A 9,856-nucleotide genomic window follows, 5' to 3' on the forward strand; every position below is an offset into this window, starting at 1 on the left:
ACCCATAGTCCGCCACCTCTGTGTTGAAAGTCAGAAAGCCTACTTTGCCACCCTGAAGTTCTGAATTGGCCATTGCATTGCTCAGAGCTCTGAAATTTTTCATTGTTTTCCTTCCTTTTTCAATGTTTTCTTTTCCTCTCCTGTCCCTCTCTTCAATATTTTCCACTTACCAGAGACCCATTTTAGTGAATGATTTCCCTAGTTTTACTTACATTTGCTCTGTGCCAACTGTCTCCCCAAATTTCTCTGAATTCTTCAAAATCATTGCTTAAAGGGCAGTAATCACAGAATCATAAAGCATTTAAGTGCTGAGAGAAGTTATCCTTTTCATGTTATATTAATAACTAATTATTAACTAAGATCCGGGTGTTTTCCTCCCTTATTTCCTCACTTAGGGCCCAGTCAGTCAGTCTTTGATGGATGAGATTGCCTTAATGTTTGGGGAACATGCCCCTTCAATCTCGGGCAGGACCTCACACAACTGGGAGACCTTACTTCTGTTTAGAGTATAAACAGAATCTAATTTAGGTGAATTCCTGCCCCAAATCAATGAGCCCATGCCCTTGTGCCTCTCCAACGGAATTTAGGTGACCCAGCTCATGAAGGAGAAAACCAACCAGAGTGGTCTGAGTGGAGATGGATTCCCCTGTCCAGATTGCTGGAGGTGGCTGAATCTCATAATCAAGCCACATTGTCAACAGGAAGAGCTGAAGACTTTTAGCTCAACTCCTCATTAATTGTTTACCAGTCAGGGTAGATTTCTCCTTCAGGGACATCCTCTTTCCCAAAATTACATTGAAGTTTCCAGTTTCTTCATGTCTTTATCTTTGGTTACCCAGAGAAACCACTGACCATCAAATTAGTGATTATTAGCTAATCTAATTAACGAATTAACTATTAATTACCCAGAAACCCTGTCCCTTGGGTTTTTCATTCATCATAGTACCTACTACGTTCTTGGGAATGAGGACAAAAATGAAACAATCCCTGTCCTCAAAGAGCTTGCATTCTAAAGGAAGAAACAAATACGCATAAATAAGTACATACAAAGTAAATAAAAGGTAATTTGGTTGGGGAGGCATCATTTCATGGTCAGCCATGCCCTAGTTGATTGACACTGTCTTGCCTTTAGGTTTATTGCTACCACCAAAAGTACTGTTATAAGTATTTTGAACATATGTTTAACTCTTCATGTCTTGACAATGGAGTAGGAGTTGGAAAGTCATTTGCATGTGGGTAACTTACCTAGTATTTCCTAGGCTTCACTCACCTTTGGGATTCTGACCTTGGAAGAACCAGGAAGCCAAGTGGAGAGAGGCTGGTCTTTGATCAACCTCCTTGCTCTGAAGGCCTACAACATAATCATAAGGTATTGTTGTACGTCCTTTGTTTTTGAAGAGGACCAAGACATCATGGGTGATGTCTTGACTCATGTGTGAATTGGATTTAAGTGAGGCAGAGTTGCATAAAGTCATCAGCCTCACTCTCTCTTGCAAAATCATTAAAGTCCAGTGGCAGGACAAAAGTCAAGACAACTGGTGATGGCCTCATATGTAGTGGATGACTTTGGCATCTTAGATGTCTGACCAAGCTCTAAGTGCTCCATAGTGCCTGCTTGAGCTGCCTTCATGAGTATTTGAACCAGTTGTTCTCATCTACTCATTTGGTTAAGGAAGTTTTCACATGCTTGGGGTAGACACCCCCTTCCCCCCCAATTCACTGATGGGTTTGAGGCCCATCAGTTACCCTCAACCTGATTTAGTCCATCTGCAGAGATGGTTTACTGGAGTGTGGCTGCTGCACATGCTACAGCTTCTTAGAGCCACAGGTGAGAGTTGGGGGACAGGTGGACTCCAAAGATGGGTGAGGAGCTCTGAAAAGGGCTCAGCAAGACCTCACACCAAGGATGCTAATTCTTCTGAACACCCCATACAACCTAATCGGATGGTATTAATGAGGTGTTTAACTAAAAGTAAGAATAACTCTCTGAGTCAGGAAGGGACTGAACAAACAAGTTAGCCATGCCTCTGGGTTCTTTGAACCAGATGAATTTTAGCAGTTGGAGAGGGGGAGAGATGATAATCCTGGAATTCCCTGTAAAGGAGACCCCTGCAGGGGCTAAGGAGGGAGTTTTTCTCTCCTACTGTTCCCTGCCACTCCAACGGCGATATAGTCTTGAAGCTACTGGAATGAGTAAGAGACACTGAATCCATTGGGAAGCAAAGGCAAAAACATTCCAGACAGTTATGACTACAGAGAGATGGTCATCTGAGGGAGAAAGCTGTTCTAAGATCGTGACTCCTGGCAACATCAAAGAAAGTCAGACTATGGAGATTACACCCTGAGAACTCAACTGAATAACCTTGGCAGCAGAGATGTACTCAAAGGAAGGTATTTGAGGACCGCACAAAGAGAAAAAAAAATCTGAAGAACCAGGAATTGCACGTTGCCTTTGCCACAAGTGTATCCTATACTTTCTTTCATTGTTCTGTAAGTTTTGGTCTATTCTGTCTGTAGATTCTGTATGTATTGGTAGTAAAGTGTGCTTTAGGCTTGTTTTAAGGCCTAATTGTATCTATTGCCTGATTTTATTCATGAGAAGGATATTGGTGGGAGCTTATGAGTTATGGTAGAAATAGTCACTAGCTATAGGGTATCCTAGAACCCTAGAGTAATCATTGTTTTGGGACTCATTCTACAAGTCTTGAGTTGCAAGTTAGGGGAAGTATTTCGGGGGATCGCTACCCAAGCAAGAAGGAAGAAGAGGCCATCAAAAGCAGGAGGTGAGGATATAGACACATGGAGAGCAGATATCTGGGGTCTGGTTAGTGCAAGCAGCTATGATGATTCCTGAGCTGAGCTGCTCAAAATGATTAAAGCATGAACTCTGCCCTGGCAGAGCCTGCATTTTTTATTCAGCTTGGCTTGGGGAGAGAGATCAGTTACACTCTCCTCTTCCCTCACCTTTCCCCTGATTCCCAGGGGAGAAAAGTTGAATGTTTCTGTGGATTATTTACACACTTTAGGTACTTCCACCCAGCTTTGTGAAGCTTTAGTATTTATTCTTTGTGCTTACTTTTTTTTTTTTAAAACTGGTAAAATGAGAAAACTGTTGATCAATAGAAATCCTTTTTAAAAATTAGCCATGAACTTCAACATTTTAAAATTTTATTTATTTTAGATCCAAATTCTCTTTCTCTTTCTACCCTTTTCCCCATCCATTGAGAAGGCAGCAAATGTGACATCCATTATACACATGAAGTCATGCAAAACATATTTCTGCATTAGCAATTTTTTTGGGGGAAACAAGAAAAACCAGAAAAAGTGCTACAGTCTGCTGAGTCCATCAGTTCTCTAGCTGTAGGTAGATAGCATTTTTAATCATGAGTCCTTTGGTGGGTCACGTATTCATCAGAGTTACTGAGTCTTTCACAATTGATGATCTTTATAATATTGAGGTTCCTGTGTAGATCGTTCTTCTGGTTCTGCCTACTTCCGTTTTCATCAGTTCATGCCAGTCTTCCCAGGTTTTTCCAAAACCATCCCCTTTATAATTTCTTACAGCACAACAGTATTCCAATCACATTCATATGCCATAACTTGTTCAGTCATTCCTCAATTGATGAGCATCCCGTCAGTTTCCAATTTTTTTTTTTGCCACCACAGAAAGCTGCTATAACTATTTTTGTACATACTTTTCCTTTTCCTTTTTCCTTGATCTCCTTGAGGTATAGACCTAATAGTGGTAACTCTGGGTTAAAGAGTTTAATAGCTTTTTGAGTATAGCTCCAAATTGTTCTCTAGAATGATTGGATTAGTTCACAGATCTACCAACAGTACATTAATGTACCTGTTTTCCCACGTTGTCTTCAGCATTTGTTGTTTTAGCCAAGCTGATGGGTGTGGTGAGGTGTCTCAGAGCTATTTTAGGTTGTATTTCTCTAATCATTAGTGATTTAGAGCATTTTTTTGTGATTATCAATAGCTTTGGTTTCTTCATCTTAAAACTGCCTTTTCATATCCTTTGACCATTTATAATTTGGGAAATATTTCTTATTTTTATGCATTTGGCTTGGTTCCCTATATATTTGAGAAATGAAGTCTTTATCACAGAAATTTGCCATATACTCCCTCCCCCAATTTCCTACTTTTCTTCTAATTTTGGCTGTATTGATTTTGTTTGTGCAAAAACTTTATCCTTCATAACAGAGATGTCAAACTCCACAAAACTCCCAAGTGCAGCCTGAACCAGATTAAAATAATTTAATTGGGAAATATTTAACAAAATAAATGAAAATATAATACAACACAGATAATGTTAATTTGTAGTTTTCTAAGTGAAAATGCAGCTTGCTACTTTATAACATGCTACCATTTTTATATATAAGATGTGGAAGGAACCAATAATATGGGCAAATATTAGACTTGATATCTGACTACATGTGTAACCTTTTTAGTTTCATCTGTAGTATCATGGATTAGCCTATATCAGAGATCAAATAGCCCTGGCAGGTGACCTGGTTATATTTCTATTCCTGTACCTGAACTGGTTGATGATTTTGGCTCCTTCTCCTCTTCCTCTTCGTCATCATCTTCATCATCATCGTTATCATCATCACTGTAGCACAAGGCTGTATTCTTAAACATGACCTTGTTGGCAGACTAGCCTGGCTGTCAGCATTTCTAGGCTGCACAAATTGTCTCTGTCCCTTATGGTTAAAGACAGGCAGCTAAAATTCTAGGCAGAAAAGAGGCTGCTTCTGAATTTAGTTCTTTTACTCATCTGAACTGGGATCCTCCTGAGGCAAGACTGTTTGGGCACCAGTACAAAGTGTATTCATCCCCAGAAATATCATTTTCTGAGCCAGTGTCTGGTTCTGAGAGTCTTTATACAACTGGTGGGTGGTCTCTTATACAGACTCCTCTGGGCTGAGTGTCCATCATTCCTTCCCTGCTGCTCATCAGAGAATCCAATGAACTCTCCTAAAGGCACTAGGTGGTTGAGTGTGGCAAATTGTCTTTATAGACCCCCAACTCTCCTAAGACTATTCTGTAAACAGGCAAGTTTCTCAGTAACTTGGCATGGACTAGCTTTCCATCCCAAAGTACTGATATATGGGTCCCTTGGTCATCAAGATTTCTCAGTAGAACTTGGTTGCCTTGATGAATACCTACAACTGATGACACCTTGTTTTGGCAATAAGCTTGGGCATTCTCTGTTGTCATTTCATTCTGTCAGAGGTCTTCTGGACTGAAGTCATGACTAGTTGGTAGTCTTCCTTCAGCTTCTTACTCAGCTGTGACATGTATCCATTATGAGTATTTGCTTCCTCCCCACCTTCTGGGACACCAAAGCAGAAATCAATAGGAAGACATGGTTCTTGGCCAAATATTAGCAAGAATGGAGTAAACCTGCGATAGCATTCCTGGTAGAGTGCTGTGCATGTAGTAGAAATGCCACATCTTGACTCCACTGCGATTTTTATTCTGGTTTTATTATTCCCAACATGCAATTAAAACACTCAGGTTGGGGGTCTCCTTGGAGAGGGCAAAGTGTAGTTCTAGACTTTTTGACACCTGGCAATGCTAGTGTTTATTTGGGTGGCTTGTTCCAGAAGTCTCTGCTTTGGTCAAAATAGATCCTTATAGAGCCCTATGCTGGCCAATATTTCCACCACCTGTTAGCAACCATGGAAGCTTTCTTGTTCCTGGCTAGGTATGCCTGTACATACCTGCTGAAATGTTCAGACTTCACAGAGATATGGTTTCTATTCTTACTTTCTCCTTTTAGAGTGAAGTAGCCAAGACAGACTAATTCCAAAAGTTCTCTAATACTTATATTCTCCAAATAGGAAGCACAAATCGGGAACACTATTCTTGGAAAATATCAAGCACAAATCTCCCACTTCTTAGTGATCACTGCTGCCATCCTGGGCCAGTACAATCTTTTTCTCATCAGTTCCAGGTTTTTCTTGACTCAGATATCAAAAGCCTTCATTTAGTGCTTTTGTGGCCATAGGGTGGCCTCCAATGCTTCTTGGTACAATGTATGGAATACGTGGGTGCATTGCTCATTGGCACCACCCTGGCTTTTGCATTTGTTTCAACTGTAAAGTGCATTACAGATTCAATAGCCCTTAGCAATGGATGCTGGAGATGGATGCGTACTAATCAGGATAAAAATCCCTCAGCTTTTGCTTCTTCCAGGGGATTAATCCTGCTCCTAGATTAACACAGATGGACTTGATGGACAAATCTGTCCTCCAATCTCAAGGAAAGAGGGCAGAGGCAGCATGCCATCAGAAGAGCTAGCAAGGACAAGCACCAGGGAGCAGACAAGAGGGGACGTGGCCTTGAGATGACTGGTATGATTGTAGGAGCCAGAAAAACTGCCTAAGCCACAAGTTGCACATGGCAGGAAGGGCAAAGGGGTGCTGGTCGATATTTAACAAATTGGCCATTTGAAAAACTGGACACATTTGTATATTTAATTTGTATTATTAATATTTTCCCCATCACTTTAAATCTCAACAATCAACAAAACTAAAGCCCTGATTCTTAGTGTTTGCCAATTTCTCAGGTGTAAATGCTCCTGGAAAATTTAACTATCACCTTCTCCCCATCAAGTCTGAGATGGCTCCAGTGCAACCTCTGGGGAGAGAGGATGAGAGGTGGGTATAGAAGAAATGGGAGAGTAGGAGGGGCTAGGGGAAGCAGCAATGACAAATAGCAGGGTGCATAACGAGCAGACGCCTCACCATGGGCATGGAAGCAGAGCTGTAGAGTTGGGTTAAGGTTGACACCTCTGATCTCCCAGGTTATGAAAGCTGCATGGTAGATACAGCACTGGACCTGGAGTCAGGAAGACCTGAGTTCATATCTGACCCCAGATATTTGCTAGCTGTGTGACCCCAGGCTAGTCTCTTAACCTCTGTCTGCCTCAGTTTCCTCATCTGTAACATGGGGATAATAGCAGCACAGTAGGGTTGTGAGGATCAAATGAGATGACTTTTTTTTAAAACTTAACGCAGTGCCTGGCACATAGGTGCTATTGAAATGCTTTTCCCTTCCCCTATGAAATGTGTACTTTTTCTACAATCTCTGGAATTTGCCCCCTCTTTTTTAAAAAATTTATTTTTCTAAGATAAAGGCAGTTAACCATTATATTACTGATCTGTGTGTCCTTGCACAAATTCTTCTGAGAAAAGGCAATGTGGGAATGGGGAGAATGAGGTCTTTTATATAACTAGAATTTGGTGGGAAGGGGCCAGGGTGGTACTTGGAGGCTTGGAGCAACCTTCCCCCCTCCCCTTTAGGAGATCCTAGCTAGGAAAACATCTTTATTCTGAACCTATGTACCCTTAGACCGGCAATATTGTTGGAGAGGGGAGGGAGAAGAGATAGATATGTCTAGTTCAATACTTTTCTTTCAGAGATTGGAGAACAGAGTGGCCAGCCTTGTGGCTTCATCTCATGCTCCCCCCAAGGTAGCGATCACTTTCTCTCTTAGTGAGGGGTGGGCAAGATTCCAGAGATATCTACCTATGCTTCTTAGAGTTGTGGTTAGCCAACTCATGTGGGCATAACTATCATCTTCCAAGGGGAGCCCATATATATTATAACCTACATGCCCTCAGGTTAATGTGGTAGCAAGCGTCAGCTCCTAGGACCCTCAGGCAAAAGAGACGCTCTCTCCTACTACCTCCTCCCCTAGCTCACGGACTTTTCTTCTGTTTGTTCTACTTAACTGGATTTTCTCACACTGGATTAAAAAAAAGAAAAGTCCAGGCATTTGAACATATAACCCAGGCTGACCTTTTGCGCACATCCACTTTGGCTAATGTGGAACCCACCTTGTTCTGAGCCACATGAGTAGAGGTAAGTCTTTTGACTGGTTGCCTGCATCTTTAAAGTTGGTGAGACTGAATAGGTCATTCTCTCTTCCACCACCTTTTCAGTTGGTCTCTGCTGAGAAGCTGCTTACCTCTCTTACCTCAGCAAGGAATGGGCTGGAGGATGTTTGTTGCTGTTTGGATGTTGGCAGTAATCCCCATGGGATCAGGGTTTGAGTCATGGACAAAAGGCCAGCCTGGGTTACACGTGTATGAATTTATATTTACATATATATATATATATATATTCCTAAAAACTTAAAGTAGCCGAATATAATATATATATATATATATATATATATATATATTCCTAAAAACTTAAAGTAGCCGAAGTCTCTCTCACTGGATGTGGTTGTTACCTTAGTGTATACTCAGGAGAACATTTCCTGTGTCTATGAGGGGTGAGTTACTCTTTCTCACTCTCAGACCTTGCCCTCATGAGCATGGACATGAATTACAGTAAAAGAAGCCATGAGGGGCAGCTAGGTGGCTCGGTGGATAGAACACCAGCCCTGGAGCCAAGAGGACCTGAGTTTAAATCCTTCCTCAGCCACTTACTAGCTGTGTGACCCTGGGCAAGTCACTTAACCCTGACTGCCTAAAAAAAATCCCCCAAAACAAACCCCCCCCAAAAAAAGCTCCGTGGTTTAATTAGCATCTCCAATAACATAAGAACTTGAATAAGCATCTGAAAGTTCTAAATTTCCCATGTTAGGTTGTCGTAGTCCTATAGCCGGGAGCCTCCCGCCTGTCTCCCGCATTATTTCCTTGTGCTTGGAAAGGATAATGTGAAGAAAGCAGCCTGATAGTTAAATCAGGGAGTAAACAGTTTCCATGGGCTGGGCGCCTATTAGGAAGGGAAAGCCAGAGGGTGTCCAACTGGCCCTGAATGTCTCGCCATGACACCACTGTCAACAGCCTCTGGCCAGTGCCCTGTTCACTCACGGTCACTCATTTCCCTCACCTCCTCTCTGACCTGATGTCTTCTGCTTGTGCTTGGAAATTCATTCAATAAAGGTAATCCGTTATTCTCTGCTCGGTCAGGCAAGATGGAGTATAGCAGGGGGTGCTTCTTTGCAGAAAGAAGTCCATCACTCTCCTGAACCATTGAGGACCAGAAAAAATTGTGGTAAGGAGCACATGTGCCCTCCATTCTTCCTTCCTCTGCTTCTTGTTCTCTGGAGAGGGTGTTACATATCCCTGATTGCTCATTCCCCTCTCCATCCCACCTCAAGTATTTGTGTCTTTGATCACCCTTATGCTAGGGATATATATGCAAAAATGAAGTAGCTCCTGCCTCCAGGAAGCTTACATTTATTAGAAGAGGCAGCATGATTTTAAATATAGACAAAGGTGTTTTTTTTGGGGGGGGTGGGCAAAGCATTAACAGTTGGAGAGATTGATGGAGGTCTCATGTCATCCATCACTGACTCTGCTGCCTATAGTGAATGTTGTGAGGACCCTCTGGAGAGAGAAAGGGCATTGAAGCTGGGTGGGAGTTCTGAGCTCCCTTGGCCATATGTATTTCCTGCCCATGTGCCTCACTACCACTGCTTTTACATTTATTTCCATTCTTTCTCTGCTCCTAGACTCTGGGTATATTTGTGGGACATTTTGCTCCCAGTATTGGGGGAAATTCTAATAACTATTATCTTGCTCTACCATTTGAGTAGATGCCTCTGCCAAACAACTGAGTTTACTGGCTGGTTGTTAAGAAGAAGCACCCTCGTGGGGGCTGATGAGGTAGTGGTTAGGAGGACCGATATGAAGAGGATTATTCCTATAATGTTGAAAGTAATGGCAGCCTCACCTTCGGGAACCCAAAGTCAGTGCCAGCGTAAGCTGGGTGAGTGTGCCCCAAGAGGGTCATTATACACATGCAAACCAACTGTTATAAGTCAATATGAAAGGTGATTAAGGACTGAACTAGGGTGGTGGCTTTGTGAATGGGGAGAGGAGGGGAC

This window comes from Phascolarctos cinereus, unplaced genomic scaffold (assembly GCF_003287225.1).
Source record: "Phascolarctos cinereus isolate Bilbo 61053 unplaced genomic scaffold, phaCin_HiC Scaffold_726;HRSCAF=1367, whole genome shotgun sequence".
NCBI classification, from domain to species: domain Eukaryota; kingdom Metazoa; phylum Chordata; class Mammalia; order Diprotodontia; family Phascolarctidae; genus Phascolarctos; species Phascolarctos cinereus.